The sequence below is a fragment of the Sorex fumeus genome, unplaced genomic scaffold, assembly GCF_029834395.1.
Source record: "Sorex fumeus unplaced genomic scaffold, SorFum_2.1 ptg000122l, whole genome shotgun sequence".
NCBI lineage: Eukaryota > Metazoa > Chordata > Mammalia > Eulipotyphla > Soricidae > Sorex > Sorex fumeus.
The window spans coordinates 52480147-52497042 of record NW_026606179.1 but is presented as its reverse complement, the minus strand read 5'-3'; the positions used below and the strand labels follow the sequence as shown (position 1 = coordinate 52497042).

Genomic DNA, 16896 nt, shown 5'->3' with positions numbered 1-16896 from the left:
CCCCATCTAGGGAAGGGCCGCAAATATCTCGCTTGACCTAACAGATGTGTTTATAAATGAAGTCTGGGAATCAACCAAGCTCTTCTTTTTCCTCTCCTCTCTAGGACTGGCTTTAAACTGCTTCCTACATCCCGTGGGAGTCTGGCCGGACAGATCCCTTGGCAGGGGCTAGAAATAGCTCTCATCAACTATTTTTGAGGAACATGTGATGTAAGGAAAGGAGGCAGGAACGGGCGCTATGAGGAGGAAAGCAGACAGCAGGCTGGGGAATAGGACAGACTCGATGAGGGCGGAACCAGGAAATGCTCAGAGAAATAGTGTCGCGCTTGACCAAACGACAGAAATTGGCAAAGACATCCCAGGCCGGTGGCGTTGTTGCCTTGCCCATCTCATGTATTTTTGCTGCATTCCATGAGTGTTGCCCAGGGGACGCTCCTTCAGGAGGGGGACATGCTTTAGTCTGTGCAGTGAACCCACTCTTATTTATTTACTTTTGTTCAATTTTTTTTTTTGCCACACTCAGGAGAGCTCAGGGGCTATTCCTAGCCTTGTGCGTAGGGGTCACTCCTAATCATGCTTTGGACACCCCATAGGGTCCCGGGGATCAAACCAGAGTCAGCTGTATTCAACACATTGGAAGTTGCCCCAGTACTATCTCTCTAGCTGTCAAACCCACTTTCCCAGATAGGAAATTGGTTTTTCCAAAAGCAGTAAGGCCCAAGGTCACCATCCCTGCTCCCCACACCCCTAGCCTGCATCCCCACCAAGGGCCCATGTGTCTCTCTCCTGGAACCTCCAGGAACAATGCGGAGGTGTCTGGTAACACCACAATTTCCTCCGAACGCTTCGGTTTTGTCTGCCGCCCTTGTCTGGCAGGTTAGTCTTTTTGACCGTCTTAACTCACCTGGTATAACATTGTCTTTCATTGAGAAATGAGACGCTGGAACTCACCTCTCTGGTTCCGGCAGAGCTGGACACTGTCCAACGGCACTCGGAGAGGCCCGTGGAGGCAGCCAATGATATCTCCTGAGCTGAGGGAGAGAAGAAAGAACAAAACCGTGTCGGAGAAAGCTTTGTAGGCCAAGTGGCGAGCGGACGACACGATCTTCCCATTCCTTTCGGCTTATTTTTCTTGGGTAAGATTTCTATCTGGGGTCGGGGCTTGTGAAAGTCTTCCCCACCTAGCAGAGGAATGCAACTAAATGGCACGGTGGCGGCTCCAGTTCACCCGTGCGCTGATAATGAGCAGAAAAAAAGAACCTCCTTCCTCCAGTAAAGGAGGCTTTCAATATGCAAGCCGGGGCGCCAGCCTCTCGCAGGCAGCTGATGTTAATTAGAAATTCAACAGCGCTTTAGCCCAGCCTTTTCTACCTTCTTACACCTGAGAACGGACCTTGCGTGGCCGTTACACCCAAGGAGTCAAGACCGGTGGTTTTCAATCTTTTCCACTGGTGGACCCACACCAGTGCTTAGGACCCACACCGCCATCTTCTCCTAACAATCGGGTCAGTGTTGCCCCAAGTGGGTGATGTCGCTCCCAGGGGCTGCTGGGACCCCCAGAAGTAGCCTTGGCTTATGGGGGTGCTGTTTACTGGCTTAACATGTAGATGCCGGAGCTGCAGTTTGTGTTCATTAAACCACATTCAAGTGTGAGCCACTGGTGGTACACATCAGCGTGTTAGAGCAGATGGGTTTCCAGGGAGAGATCCTGCACTGTAGCACTGTCCTCCCATTGTTCATTGATTCGTTCGAGCGGGCCCAGTAACGTCTCTATCGTGAGATTTGTTGTTACTGTGTTTGGCATATCGAACACGTCACGGGTAGCTTGCCAGGCTTTGCCGTGTGGGCGAGATACTCTCAGTAGCTTGCTGGGCTCTCCGAGAGGGGTGGAGGAATCAAATTCCGGTTGGCCGGTGGGCCGCGTGCAAGGCAAACGCCCTACCCACTGTGCTATCGCTCCAGCCCAGAGGGATCCTGAGTGATGATTATTTTTTTCCCTGAAAGGGGAGTGGTAAGACACAGACGTTTGGCACCCTCTGCTCTAGCTGAAGTCAAGAAAAAGCGGTGGTAGAGGGATCAGGATGAGGAGGCAGAAAATCGAAAGTGAACTCGGGGGCTGATGGAAAGTGACGAGGCACCCGACGTGTCTCCAGCCTGCCCATGCAGGCAGAGAGGCCTGGTGTTAACTACTGAACATTCGCCCGGCTTCCCATTCCCCCTTTCCCTGGGTAGCTGCGGTGAGCTGGCTGCCGCGACGGAGCTTTGAACCTATCCATCAAGTCTCGGGAAGAGAGAGTTAGAAAGGCAAACATTATCTGGGATCAATATCTTTACAAATCCAAAGGAAACCCCAGCTCCCGAAGGGTTAAGCCAGGGAAGGAAAAGCCATCAGGCTGTTTAGTGAGCTAATGTTTTTATTGATGGGGGAGGCCTTTAAGTCCCTAACAGGAAGAGCAGGGAGAGTGGCAGGCAGTGTGGCTGGGCAGGAAGGTCCCGGGGAAGGCACTTCTCCTACCTCTGCTGCCAGCCCCTGGGTGTCTGCCCCATGCAGGGGTTGAAAACCCCAACACTATTCCACACACGGTCTTTTGCTCACGCCTGCCCCCTCCCTGGCTGGGGGAACCGACATCTCCTCCTAACAATCGGGCCATAATGTACCTCTCAGGCTAATGCGTGTACCAAAGAGCACATCTTCATTTAACAACTGTGATATAAAGCATATCTCAGGCTTCACATTCCTGGGATAATCCATATTTCAACCTAACTACCCTGGCATAACACTTCAATCTAATTCTGTCCCCGCCCCCTGTAAAGTACCTTGCAATCTAACACCCTCATTTAATGTACATCTCAGGCCATTATTTCGTATTTTGTAAGCCATATTTTGATATGTCTTTTCCATTAAGGCGCAGAACTTTCTAGAGACAATGGCAGGCGCTGCCTGCAAACTACCCGGCGCTGCTGCCATCCTCCCTGACAGGCTGCTGATGGATACGCCTCTGAACTTTCACCTTTGCCATCCTGGGTTCAATCCTGGCTGGTTTCTGTACTTGAAGCCTGATGCCTCCTACGGAGCAGGGCCAGTCAGAGAGCCCTGCACGGACCTGATGGGGCTTCTCGCGCTAACCAGCAGGGCGGGCCACCGCCGCTGACCAGACTCTACCTCCGTGAGGGCCGTCTGAGGTCAATGTCAGGGTCAGGGGTCAGGGTGTAGCTGCTGGCTAATAGAGTGTGTGCTAACACTGCTGTCAAACCGCAGGCTAACGGACAATGCCTGCCTCCTGCTGACGGCCTTACCCTAGGGGAGGGGGCGGGGGGCTGTATTGGAAACCTGCCAGTCTCGGAGGTGATGGAAGCGGCTGATCACAGCTAAAGACTGTTTGATTGTTGATGGAGAGCCAGTTCTGTGGTTGGTCCCCCAACTGAAAGGCCCGCAGAGCTGCTTATTGATGGCTGAGTTTTCCACACGTGATGGATTTCTCTCCTGTTTCCCATCCAGCTGGGCCACCTTGGAGGGGTGAGCAGTGGTGGAGGACAAGCGTCCTTCTGGGAGCCAAACGCTCTAGAGGGGAGGTAGTCACTGACTTCTGGGATGGCACCAACCTCCTGGGGCCTCCACAGAGTGGGGCTGATTGGTTCTTGCAAGAAAATCAATCTACAATGAAGTGAAAATAGATGCAAGAGGCCTTCCCAAGGCATGCTGGCAAAGGGGAAAGCAGGCAGGGAATGTGGGTGCTGGAAGAGATTCTGTACTCCAAACCTCAATAACTCAGTTGCATATTTTCGACTTATCCCATGTAGGAGGAAGCAATGAGGTTTCTTTCTCTCCCGATGGTGTATCATCAAGCTAGAAGTGCCCTGACACGTGGGCACAAAAGGAATTGCAAAATCTCCCAGCACTATAGGAATTCAAGAGAGGCAGCACAGGAAGTAGAAGACAAAGTGTAGAGATGAAAATGACCTTTATAAAGACAACCCCTTTATAAGAAACGCACAGATCGCAGAGGCTCACCAGCTAATGCAAAGCGCCCATGCAGCCTGCAGATAGAGATAATAAATAGCTAGAAAGCATACATGGGAGAAGAGCTTATTGAAACGGCAAAGGTAATTCTCCTCTTGCGTTATGCTTTAGGGAAACACCTCTAGAAATGGTAGCACTAATCATAAAGATGCTTACTTCCCACAGATGGAGAAGCATCCTGGTGTGGGGCTGGGAGGAGGAAGCAACATGAGATTATGAAGTGAACTTAATGGCTTTTCCTAGTGAAGAATCATGAAGGATAACTTATCAATGCTCTCTTCGGTTTCATGCCAGGATAAACAACATGATGTAATGGCATGTCAAAATGGCCTGATGGTGTCGAGGGAGACTTTAAACTGTTCCTAGTCACTGTTTCGCTCTCTTTGAGACCCTCATTCAGGGGGTGGAGAGATAGTATATTGGGTAGAATGTTTGCCTGTCATGTGGCTGACATGGATTCAATTCCTGGCCATCCCATACGGTTCCCAGAGAACCACCAGGAGTCATTCCTGACTGCAGAGGCAGGAGTAACCCCTAAGCATTGCCAGGTGTGGCACAAAATAAAAACAAAACCAAACTAAACAAAAAGTCCCTCTGTTCCCTGCTATATGAAAGAAGATTGTGCTGTCCACCTCGCACGATTGCCATGAGGATTAATGCAGAAGTCCTTGGTAGGGCATGGGAAACTGTTCCCATTCAAGACCCATGGATTTTCTTTCCCTGAAATTGGCTGTAGCTAGTTGATGATGGGCAGAAATCATTATGTGGGTATTAGACAATCTATTTTTTTTTGTCTGCAAGAAAGACAATCCCTGTTGAGAGCATGTAGACCAATTCCACTGGACTTCAGGGGGATACCCTGGACAGGAGGCCCCTCCTACTTTTACAAATAAAGTTTTATTCGGACACAGCCATGTTTATCCATTTACCTATATTCCACAGCTGCGTATGTGCTACAACAGCAGAGCTGAGTTGCCATGGTAGCCAGTGTGACCACAAAGCCCAAGTTTTCACATGCTGGACCTTTCCAGAAAGTGCTGCTCCCTCACCTATACCAACGGAACCATGTTCTCTCTTTTGCTTATAAGAAAATTGTTGTGGAAATCCAGCCTGCAAAGGAGTTTCAAGGAGCAGATATTTCCCCATGGACCTGAACTCATCTCTTGCTGGCACAAACTCTTGATTGTTGGTGGAACTTTTGAAGCAACCCCCTTGGTTGCACAGAGCAGTTTGACACCTATGACCTGGATCGTCTCAGGATCTTTCTCCTTTATCCCTTGTGTGGATGTCACTGTTTTTGTTGTTATGGTCATGGTGTGCTAAGGATAACACCAGGAGTGTTGGCAGGATCTTCTGGGAGGCAGAGCTGGGGGTCAGAGGTATGATCTCACCTGCACAGGCAACGTCTGGCCACTCAAACACATCCTCAGGTCCCTCTGGAGAGTTTCTTTAAAGTCTTGGAGACCCAGCCATCTTCAGAAAATTATTTTGGATTCTGGACCATACCCAGAAATGCTCAACACTGCTCCTGCCTCTGTTTTGAGGTCACCTGCTGGCTGAGGAGACCATATGCAGTGCCAGGGATCAAACAGGAGTTGGTGGCATGCAAAGAAAATGTTTAGCACTTGACTGTCTCTCCAGATTTGGTATTTTAAGAGATTAGAAAATGAGAATGAATATGCCTAAGACTGCAAATCCTAAATCCCTGCCCCCATCCCCTTCCCTACTCACTTTGCATTGCTGGGCAAGTCAAAGTCATTTAACTTTTCTGTTCCTCCTTTTCTTCATTGTCAAAAGGAGGATGATATTTGCCTCGTGATTTCTTGTAAGAATGAACTGGGAAACACTATTGAAAGCACTTACCATAAGCCTGGCTCATAGCAAGTGCTCCACAAATGTTAATTACCGTTGTGCTGCTTGTTATTCATATTCGGGGCCTTCGTTTCTGCACTAGAGGCTCTCTGGATATGGTCCTAAATACCATCCATGACATTTCCTGATTATGAATTAATGCAGCGGCTCATTCGCGCCCACCACACCTATTTTGTGGGTGCCAATGTGCTCCGTAAATGAACTGCAGCTCAAAGCCAGCTCCCATCCCAGCTCCTCGCTCTGTCACTCCGGCACGGGTGTGTGGGTGTTTATGGCTCCACATCGAGCGTGGAGTTTCAGAGTGACACCAGCGCTCAAAACAACTTCCTACTGCTCATCGCCGGCGGCTCCACAATTAAATTTTCAACTAGCAGTTTGGTTTCAATGCCTCTGAGGTAATTAGACCTTCAAGGCTCTTTACGGGGATTTTATCCTGTCAGCGAATGTGAACGAAACAATAATTATTATTTAATATTTATTGAGTGTCTTCATTGTGCGAGGTAGACTCGGGGATGTAACCTGCCTCCAGGTTGAAGATGACAGCATCATCGTACATCTGAACATGTCTTCTCAAAGTGGGAGAAGTGGCCCCGAGAGGTGGGCTGGGTTCTCCAATCCTGTGTGTTTGTCACCCACTGCTCATCAAGTGGCACACGGGGGGTGGAGAGGGCAGGGAAAGGCTCCTATTGGGTTATCCTGAAGGGCATCTCCTGAAGTTTGATTCCAGAATGGTCCATTCCAAAGGTGCTTTATGGCTTAGGGCCATACAGAGGAAATTATTTGGGTAACTTTTGTTTCCTTTTTCTTCTTCATCATCATCATCATCATCATCATCAAGAGAACTGTGAAAGGAAAGAACCACAAATACCTCTAGCTGAAAGCCGTCCCTTAGATATCTCCCTTTACCCCCTGAGATGATTAGATTGCCCAGACCCTGACGCACAGCAGCTGGGCAGAGAACGTGGGCTGGAGCCTTTGCTGCCATAAGAGAGTCCTGCATGCCATGCGGGGTGATGTGTTCAGTGTCCACCCTGGCCAGAATGACCTTCAAAATTTTGCTTATCATTCCACGCTTCAACTTTTCCATCTGCACGTGCCAATCACAATACTCCCTCGCAGGTTTCTTCTGCAGATGAAATCAAGACCTAAGCATGGTAGCTGCCATGAGGAAGAAGGAATGCCTAGATTCTGTTTGGGGGTGGTGTAGAGAAGAACGTGGCATGAACCTCAAAGCAGAGGTGGTAAACTTGAAAAAAATATTACACATCTCCATGCAAATGATATCAGTCACCAGAATTTTCTAGCAAAGAATCTGGCCCATTTCAATACTCAATGTGTATCTGTTAAATTGAACTGAACTGGATTTCTTTGTAAAGTCAGTAGAATCCTGTGAAAAATAATCACTAGCAAAATGAAAGAGTGCTGTGCAGGGAACAGTGATCAGGGTCGGGGAAGGACTGAAATCCACATCACTAGACCAAGAGCTAAACATGAACTCTTAGAAAAGAATGGATGAGGAGATTATTATTTGGCAATCAAAAGAATAGAAATAATGCTAAATGTAATAGATGGCTCTTGAAAACATGTGAAGTGAAAGGAGCCAGCCAAGAATGACCATATAACAAATGGTTTCATTCATGTGTACTGCTCACAATGTGAAAATTCAAAGAGACAGGAAGTAGATCAGTGGTTGTTCAGGGGCTGTGGGGAGAATGGGATGAGAATGATGTCACTGAATATAGAGTTTCACTGGGAGGTGATGGTAGTGTCTTAAGATTGAATATGGTAATGGCTGTACTACTTCATGAATATCCTAAAACCAGTATATCCTCTTCTTCTGGGATAATTTGTAGTCATTAAGTTATAAAACTCAACCACATTAAGTGTAAGAATAGATTTATAATAAAATCAAATATTTAATAAAGTTACATATATACTAATAGATACATAATCAATACATATATCCTAATGGATATATCTTAGGTTCCCACTGCTTTGTATATTCATTGTCTCTAAACTTTATGCATTGAACTTATATTGTCCTGGGAAAAAGTCAAATTACTAGAATACAATGCACAACACAGGCAAACGTGGTAAGACCCGCAGGATAAGAATGGGTGTTGGCAGCACCCAAAAGGAGAGAGAGAAAACAAAAGGGAATGTCCTGCCACAGAGGCAGGGTGGGATGGGGGATGGGGGGTGGGAGGGATACTGGGATTAGTGGTGGTGGAGAACGGGCACTGGTGGAGGGATGGGTACTCGATCATTGTATAACTGAAACCCAAGCACCAAAATTTGTAAGTCTACAACTGTACCTCATGGTGTTTCACTAATAAAAATTGAAAAAAAAAGAGAATGGGTGTTGGCTGGTAGAAGCAGATATCTTAAAGGGGTATGTGGAGAATAGAAAAGTTTTTCTGGAGTGCATACCTACACCCCATGTTATGGTGGCACTATTCACAATAGCTAGCAATTAGAGACAGTCTAAAAGTCCAGTGGCAGAGGGGATGGATAAAGCAGATATGGTGTATACACACCATGGAATACAGCTATAAAATAAAAACAAAATTATGCCACAAATGGATATATCTAGAAGATATGCCTAGTGAAATGTGTTTGATGGAGAGAGACAAGCTCCATATGATTTTACTCATCTTCTGGGCATATAAAACAACAACAACAAAAATAGCAACAGCAAATACTGGACTCTTTTACCAGAGGATGAAATGGTGAGAAGAAGGGAAGGTGGTAGGGTGGGCAGGTAAAGTGGGTTAAAGGGCCCGTTGCATGGCAGAGGGTGAAAAGTCAAGTGTGGGTGGGGACAGTAGTGTAGAAGCTCGACTTTGTGGATGACATGTAGATGTGAACTGAGAGGTCTATACGCCTAGAACGTATGTCATCTTACAAACGTTACTTCAATTTAAAAATTGAAGGCTTTCTGGATGGCAAAGAAACATCATAGCCTCACCATGGGGGAGTGGCTGATGTAACTTTGAGGAATGACCATGGTGAATGGGTCAGAGGCACATGGGTGAGGGCCTTGAAGAACCATGAGGAAGCTCTGATTCCCACAGGTCAGAGAGGTCAAGGTTTTACAAGACTGTGTGGTTGCCCTGCATCCTGGTCCAAGGGACAGAGGGATATTGAAAGGAAATTGCAGATGGATTTTCTGGATCCTGGGAACAGAAATGGCGAGCAGCTCCTTCTGAGGGAACATTTCCAATTCGCCTGGACAGTACTGGGGATTTTGGAAGCTCAGGAAGTCAAAGGGACCTGCCCGTGCATTTGCCTTGATAATCTTCCTGGAACTGTTCCCAGGACTGTGGCCCCCTCCCGCCATTGACAGTAGCAGGAGCCAGCCACAAGCAGAAGACAGGATGAAGGAGATTGCAAAGAGCCAGGAGCTCAGCCAAGAGTCGGCAAAGGAGTGTAGGAGTCACAAAGAGTGTTCCATGTGTGACCGAGTGGGACCCCCTGTGGGTGGCTCATGGGGACTGGCGTGGAGAAGGGACTGGGAAGCTGCCCTCCTGCTCAGTGGGGAAGGAGATCGATTAGTAATGTCTGCTTCAGAGAGCAAACCCATGAGTGTGACTTCTCATGCCAGCAGTTTCCAACTCTGCCAAAGAGTGACCCTAGGTTTCAGCCCCACCTCATTCTTCAAGGACCCACAAAATCAAGGTTCTCTATGGTCTGCCAGAAGAGTTGAGGCCTCACAAAGTAGGCTGAGAGATCTCATCTAAGTTTCTTTAAATTCCCATGAAAATATTCCAAGCCCCATGTGCTTCTTGAGTCAAATCCAGAAGAATTCCCTGGGTACCACTGACCTTGCTGAGGGTGAGGAGGGGTGGGGTTGGGGGAGCTACCCAGAGAAATGTGAACTTTCTATTTCGAGCCTTTCACCAGTGCACTGGCTGAACAACGAAAACATGGGGGGAATGAGGGGTGGGAGGGGTTTGGAACCTGTAATTCACTGAGCAATCCCCCTCAGTGACAAGCACAATATTTTTGCTCTGTGATACCCCTTGGAGGTATTTTCTATCCCATCCTGGCCACCAAAACACTGCTCATTTGTGCCTAGTGATGATTTCACTCAACCGGTGAGTCAAGACTCAGGAGATCGCTTAACTGCAGTCGTAAGAGCTGATGAAAATAAAACATACCTCACACCCTGAAAATCTTGCTTCTCCCCTCCTCTTCAATATTCAAGAATCTCATTTCCTTCCTGGTCATCAAAGATGGTGACAGTTGTGGGTGGATCAAGGCCCTAGCTTTATTAAGGGAGATTATTATTTTTTAAAACCCAAATTGTTTTCCATTGTAAACATTTAAATCCATATTAAGTCCAGATTAAGGCAGGAAGCTGCTTCAAAGGATAGTGGCTGGGGCTGAGGGGGAAAGCGGAGATACTGATAGATGAAATTGTTAAGGAATATCCATTTCCAAGAATATTTTCAGACCAGAAGACAACATTTTTGGGATTTAAAAGATATCCACAGAAAGTATGTTGCTCAACAATTGCTGGCCACTTTCCCAAACATCCAAACTGTATACAAAATAGGACCTGGGGCATTTCCCCCCCATGATTGGAATTAATAATGCAGATAAACCCAAATAAATCAGGATTAGTGTTCACCTCGTCCTGAGGCTTAGGATGCAATAGGAAAATGAAAAGAAAACAGGGAAAAATGGGGGGCTTAAAATACCACCTGGGGCTGGAGAGATAATGTAAGGGTTAAGAAGCATCCCTTGCATCCCACTGACCCTTATTCCATTCCCAGAAGCACATATGATTCCAGAATATGACCAGAAATCACTTCCGAGCCCAAGCCAGGAATAACCCTTGGGCACCTCTGGGTGTGACCAGAACACACAGTTGCCTAAGAAACAGCACTGTCTGGTGAGGTGCAGGGGCTGGAAAGGGAGCAGAACAGTAGAGAGAAGAGACAACCCAGTGGTCATTGCTTGGAGATGCATTCAAAGGCTCTTCCCACCAAGTTCAGGCTGTTGGGAGTGAGAGGGTGGCCTGGAAGTGGGTGGGTCTGGGTGGGAGTTGGGACACTTTGCTGAGAAGTTCTGTTAGGAGGCCAGTGGGAGTGTTGGGGTTTAGCATCTTGTTGGGACACAGCTCAATTTCCTGGTTGTTTAAGAGTTATGCTCTCTCTGTCTTTCCCCAAACACACACAATCTGTGAAGGAAAAGATGCATATTTCCTCAATTCTGGGGAAACAATCACCATGACAATGTCAAAGCTCTGAATTCGAAGAAGAATTCATTTTTACAGTGAATTTATGCCTGGGGATGAATTTTCCTGAAGTCATTTAGGTTCCAGGATGTCTCTGCATGAGAGCCTGGAAAATAACCAGAACCCACAGGTTCTACTTAGTTAATTCTTTTTTTTTCTTTTTGGGTCACACCCAGCGATGCTCAGGGTTTTTTTTTTTTTTTTTGCACTCAGGAATCACTCCTGGTGGTGCTCAGGGGACCATATAGGATGCTGGGAATTGAACCTGGGTCAGCTGCGTGCAAGGCAAATGCCCTACCCGCTGTGCTATTGCTACATCCCCCACTTAGTTAATTCTTGTCCTACAGGAGATCCTAAAGGTTGCAGATGTGGCATTCTGAGACCTTTGCCTCTGCACATGAAAAAAGGAGTCATCATCCTCTCTTCAATTTGGGGGGGTTAGAGCCACAGGGGTCGTTCCTAGTACTGCTCCGGGGACCCAGTGGTGCTGGGCATGAAGCCTGGAGCTCCTGCAGGCAAAGCACGCGCTCCAGCCCTCCCCACCATCTCCCCATCTTCTTCACCCCCAATTACACAGTTGCAGGTTTTAGCTCTCTGCAAACCTAGTGCTGCTGAGGCAGGGGTAAAGCTACTCCCCTTCCAGGCCCCCCACTTTATCTCTGTAATGAATTGTCTTGCTTCCTGCCTGCCCCCTGGTGCTGAGGCGAGACCTCTCTCTCTCTCTCTCTCTCTCTCTCTCTCTCTCTCTCTCTCTCTCTCTCTCTCCCCTCCCTCTCCTGTCTCCCAGCAACAGGGCTGGTTGAAGGTTTTTCAACATTTTTTGGAGTTCGGGGAGATCACATCTCACATCTGTTTCCTGTTCCGCTTTTCGCCACTTCCTCTTCTCTCTCCTGCCCCCACGACAGGGCACCCCGACCCCTGGACTGTCACTCCCTGGCTGGGAATGTACAGGAAGCGTCTGTGCCAGTGATTTTTACTGTCCTCATGGCTTGACATCCATGTTCCTATCAGGCGCGCTGGGTCAGAGAGAAGACTGCGTGGGGGGTGGCTGGCTCTGTTCTCAGTCCGGGGTGTCATCACTGGGGAATCCCTGTGACCCCTAGGGGAGGCTACCGAGAACTGAGCCCAGATACTGGGGAGCTATTACAGGGATGCTTGAGAATTATCCTGGCAATAGTTTTAGGTCAAGAGAAAAACATTCTGGGGTGGGCGGGGGAGGAAGGGGTGTAAGTTGAACACAAGTGCTCCACCTTCTGAAAACCATTTTAGATTAAAGATAGGTGAAGAATGGGGGTGGGGGCATGGGTGTAGTGAAGTCTATTCAAAAAGCAAAACAAAAGCCAAGGGGCAAGATCGTGGCAAGGAAACACAAAGAGAGAGTTGCATCCCGAAGACACAGAAGGGTTCTTGCCCTGAGGCACAGGAGCCCTTAACTTCATGCTGGCCAAGTCACCAAATGTTACAAACTTATTTTTAATGTCAGGGGCCAGTTCCCATGCTGGTTGGGGGTGGTTCCTAGTGGTGTATGGGGGCCCTTCCAGTCAGGGCAGTGTGTGCTCCAGTCCTCTGAGATCTTTCTCTGTCCCTGTCCCACAGCCCGCAGAGGAAGGTGGAGATCCCTTAGGGCTTAGGTTTCTGGGGACAATACAAAGACAACTGTCCCTGCTTGAAACCAGGAGCCTCTCCAGAGAGTTACCGAAATGCCAAGCTTTCCAAGAAACAGAGCTGCCACCTGTGACAAGCTGTGGCCCATTCAAATAGAGGCCAGTAAGCCAAGCCGATGAATCTCATGGGCACACCGGTTTTGGGGCTGAAAACTCTGGGTTTCTTCTCTGAGTGGGGGTGGGCAGCTTGCCCTCACTGCTGGGTACTTCTGGAAGCCCCAGCAGCCACACTCATGCCCCACAGCTGCTGTGTGTGAAATGGCCCAGCTTCTGGGCTAATCTTGGAAGAGAAGCAGAGTCAAGCTGAAGAAACTCATGGATACCTGGTCTATGGGCTGAAAACACTGTGGTGCCTTTGGGAGGGGTGGCGGCTGAGTCCCCTCCATGCCAAAGTCCCAGCATCTGCACCTACCACCCCCCACAGCCGCACCCCCCCCCACAGCCGCCACTATAAAAATGGCCCAACTTCTTTGCTTCACAGGTCATCTCTGAAGAGGTGCTACGGTGATGAAACTCCCAGCTACGTTGGTTTTCAGACTGAAAAACTTGAGGGTGCTCTTGGGAGGGGGGTGTGGGTGGATAATTGTCCCAATTTTACAGATCCTTGAGCTTCTGGATATGAGTGTATGCCCTCATATGTGGCCACACAATACCTCCAAATTTCACAATACTAACAGCCCAGAAAGAACACAGCAAATTAGATGGTCAAGTAGCATGGAAGTCAGCTTAGCTCAATAAGCAAAACAATAACACAGAAGGCTCAGCTAGCAACAAAACCTCTCAGGAAACCCTCAGATAAGAACTTTAATAAGACCATTGTAACTGAACTAGAGCCATTATCCACTGGATTCCACGGGACATCAAAAGAATGCCTCGCCGCTCACCTACGAGGTGGTTGGACTTCTTCGTCAAGACCCTGAATGAACGATTTGATGCTTTTCATGTTCCTGGAGTGAGCAGAAGCCATTGGGCTACACTGGCGCATGACAGGGACAAATGGAGACGTTACTGGCTCCCGCTCCAGCAAATCAATGAGCAAGGAGATGACAAGTGATACAAATGATTGTGAAATTTAACAATTTTCACCAACTTTCTTTTACTGAACTTTTTTTAAAAAATAATTTAACTTACCATTTTGTTGTCACATGCAATATAAAATAAATTATTCTGTGCCTGCCAAGGGTCAGGCTTGTGGAGTGGGTGGGAAACTGGGGACAATGGTGAAGGGAAGGTCACACTGGTGATGGGATGGGTGCTGGAATATTGGATGCACAAAAACAACCGTATTACGAGGGATTTTTGTAACTTATGATGTTTAAATGAAGTCAAAAAAAAATAGAGGCCATGGCAGAAAGGATCAATATGGATTGGGTTCAGATCTTTAAATTTTCATCTGACCCTTGTATAGGTTTTGAATGCATTATTTGTTTTCCCATTTCCTAGGTGATGGTTGTTGTTGTAACAACCCGTAGTCACATCTTTAGATGTAGTAGACTCCTACCTGGCTGTGGGGACTGGGGACAGCACACTCTGTGATGCGGCTGTGTGGATTACATGTGGGTCAGTACAGGGAATAGAATTCACAGTCTCATCCCTGCAGGGAGATGTTCTGCCACTGAGCCATCACTAGGCTGGTATCTAAGTAATTCTGGACACCTGTCACTACATATATTACACCAACACACAGACACAGGCAGACAGACAGACAGACAGACAGATACATACATACACATTTGTCTGTGAAGATTATTTTTGAAGGTGGTTAATGCAAAGGTTATCCTCATTATGAGAACAACCTGATAGGTAAGTGGGTAGTTCTTATTTTAAAAAAATGACTTGATATTTTCAGATGTAAATCTGCACTACTATGTACTTTTTCCTTCTGATGTGTGTGTGTGTGTGTGTGTGTGTGTGTGTGTGTGTGTGTGTATGTGTGTGTTCATGTTGTGGATACTTTTTCTTTTAGCTATTCTCTTTAAAGATTTATAATTTTAAAAAAAGTGACTTGAGTGTTACACAAAAGCTATGCTTCATTTTATTATTTTAAGTCTTTTTTTTTTGGCTTCTTGGATCACACCCGGCAATGCACAGGGGTTACTCCTGGCTCTGCACTCAGGAATTACCCCTGGCGGTGCTTGGGGGACCATACGGGATGCTGGGGATCGAACCCAGGTCAGTTGCATGCAAGGCAAATGCCCTACCTGCTGTGCTATTGCTCCAGCCCCAAAGTCTTAATTTTTGGGGGCTTGTGTGGGCAGTACTGAGAAATTAGACCCAGGTCTTCATACATGCAGGGCAAGTGCTATGACACTGACCGATATCCCACCCTCAGTTTTATTATTTAGTGAAGCTCAGTAGCTCCAGCGTGATCTTTTGCGGTTACTCCTGGCAGTGCTCAAGGAACTATGCAATGCTTGAAACAGGATTTCCCATATGCAAAATAAGCGCACTAGACCTTTGAGTTATTTATATAGTCCCCTTATTTTATTTTACCTTACTTTGGGGGTGGGGTGGTGGGACACACCTGGTGTTGCTCAAAACTTACTCCTGGCTCTGTGCTCAGAGATCACTATGGGGGGGGGACTGGAGTGATAGTACAGCGGGGAGGACATTTGCCTTGCACGCAGCTGACCTGGGTTCAATTCCCAGTATCCCATATGGTCTCCTGAGCACTGCCAGGGGGTAATTCCTGAGTTCAGAGCCAGGAGTAACCCCTGGGCATTGCCGGGTGTGACCCAAAAAGAAAAAAAAGAGGAGATCACTACTGATAGTGCTTTGGGGACCCTATGTGGTGCTGGGGATCAAATTGGATCTGGCTGTGTGGAAGACAAGTGGATTACCTCCTCTACTATCTCTCTGATTCTTGAATTAATTTTTATTTATGTTTTAACCACATCCAGTGGTACTCAGAGTTGACTTCTGGCTCTATACTCAGAGATATAGACTCCTGGAAGTGCTCAGGGGACTAGATGAGGTGCTGGGGATTGAACCAAGTTGGCCATGTGAAGCCCTATTTAATTTTTGGTGATTGTCGGGCCAGGGATGTAGCTCAGTGGAAGAGCACATACTTTGCACACATGGTGCCCTGGGTCCGAGCCCCAGCACCAAGTGATAAAGATGATTGTGACAGACAGTGGACTTGATTACAAAGCGAAGGTGGGTTTTCAGAACTGCCACCAAAATCCATCAGTGTTTCTGGGAGGCAGTCCCCACTCCCATCAGGGATACCCTCTCAAAGGGCCTCTGCCTCACTCTGCCTTCTCAGTAGAAATGTTCTGCCGTGTGTCCATGACCCTGAGTGTAGCCTCCATAGGAAGGACAAGCCAAGAATGGGTCACCCAGAAACCCCCCAATGCTGGCCTCTCCTCCCCCAGCAGGGCTGATGGAGTAGCCCTGAGTTGGAAGTGCCCCATCATTCCTGGATTTTCCAACTCAGTTTTTTAAAATACCCTCGGCCCTGTCCAAGATGGCCTCAGCTTAGACATGGACCCGTGTTCTGGAAACTACTGTCTCTTTAGCCAAATAGGACCTTAGGACTTACTCCAGTTAACTTCATTTTCAGTTGATTTTAAGTGTCGAGAGATTTCAGGACACTGGGTCAAGAGATGATTGGAGAACAATAGAAATGGGTCAGGTGGTGCTAGACACAGTTTTCCTGCTCCCAGGTCTAAAAAGGCGCCCAGGACTAGCAGTAGTTTGTAGTTCCAAGTTTACAAACCTTAATAAAAAAGAGCAAGTTCTTCACGTTTGAAAGTTAGTATTTACATCTGAATTTGATGGGGGATTTGTCATTTTTAAAGGCTTGAGTTCTGAGAGGAAAAAAATGGTGTCATTCTGTTGGCCAGAGGACCCTGGTCATTAAGATTCCTGCGGCATTATTTTGTTTGTTGGCCTTTTATAACACCAGGAGGGCTGCTGGGGGGATTCCGAGGAAGCGGGGCCTCACTTGGGGGAGAAGCACTTGTGAGAGGACCTTGGGAAGGAGGGTCGCAGCCTCCGTGCCTTTGGCTGAGGGTTCACTTTAGCTTTTCTGGGTGCCTAGAGATTCAGGAACTGAGACGGGTGGAAGAAAATGAACAGAAATAACCATTTGCATG

The 16896-nt window shown here is 47.5% G+C and overlaps 1 long non-coding RNA gene across 1 annotated transcript in view; it reads right to left on the bottom strand.

The window, feature by feature from the left end:
- Positions 1-16896, bottom strand: part of LOC130044068 (uncharacterized) — a 188267-nt gene that overhangs the window by 35029 nt on the left and 136342 nt on the right. Inside the window, exon 3 of the long non-coding RNA XR_008795376.1 lies at positions 952-1031. This is a non-coding gene — a long non-coding RNA (uncharacterized LOC130044068). The remainder of the gene's footprint in view (positions 1-951; positions 1032-16896) is intronic.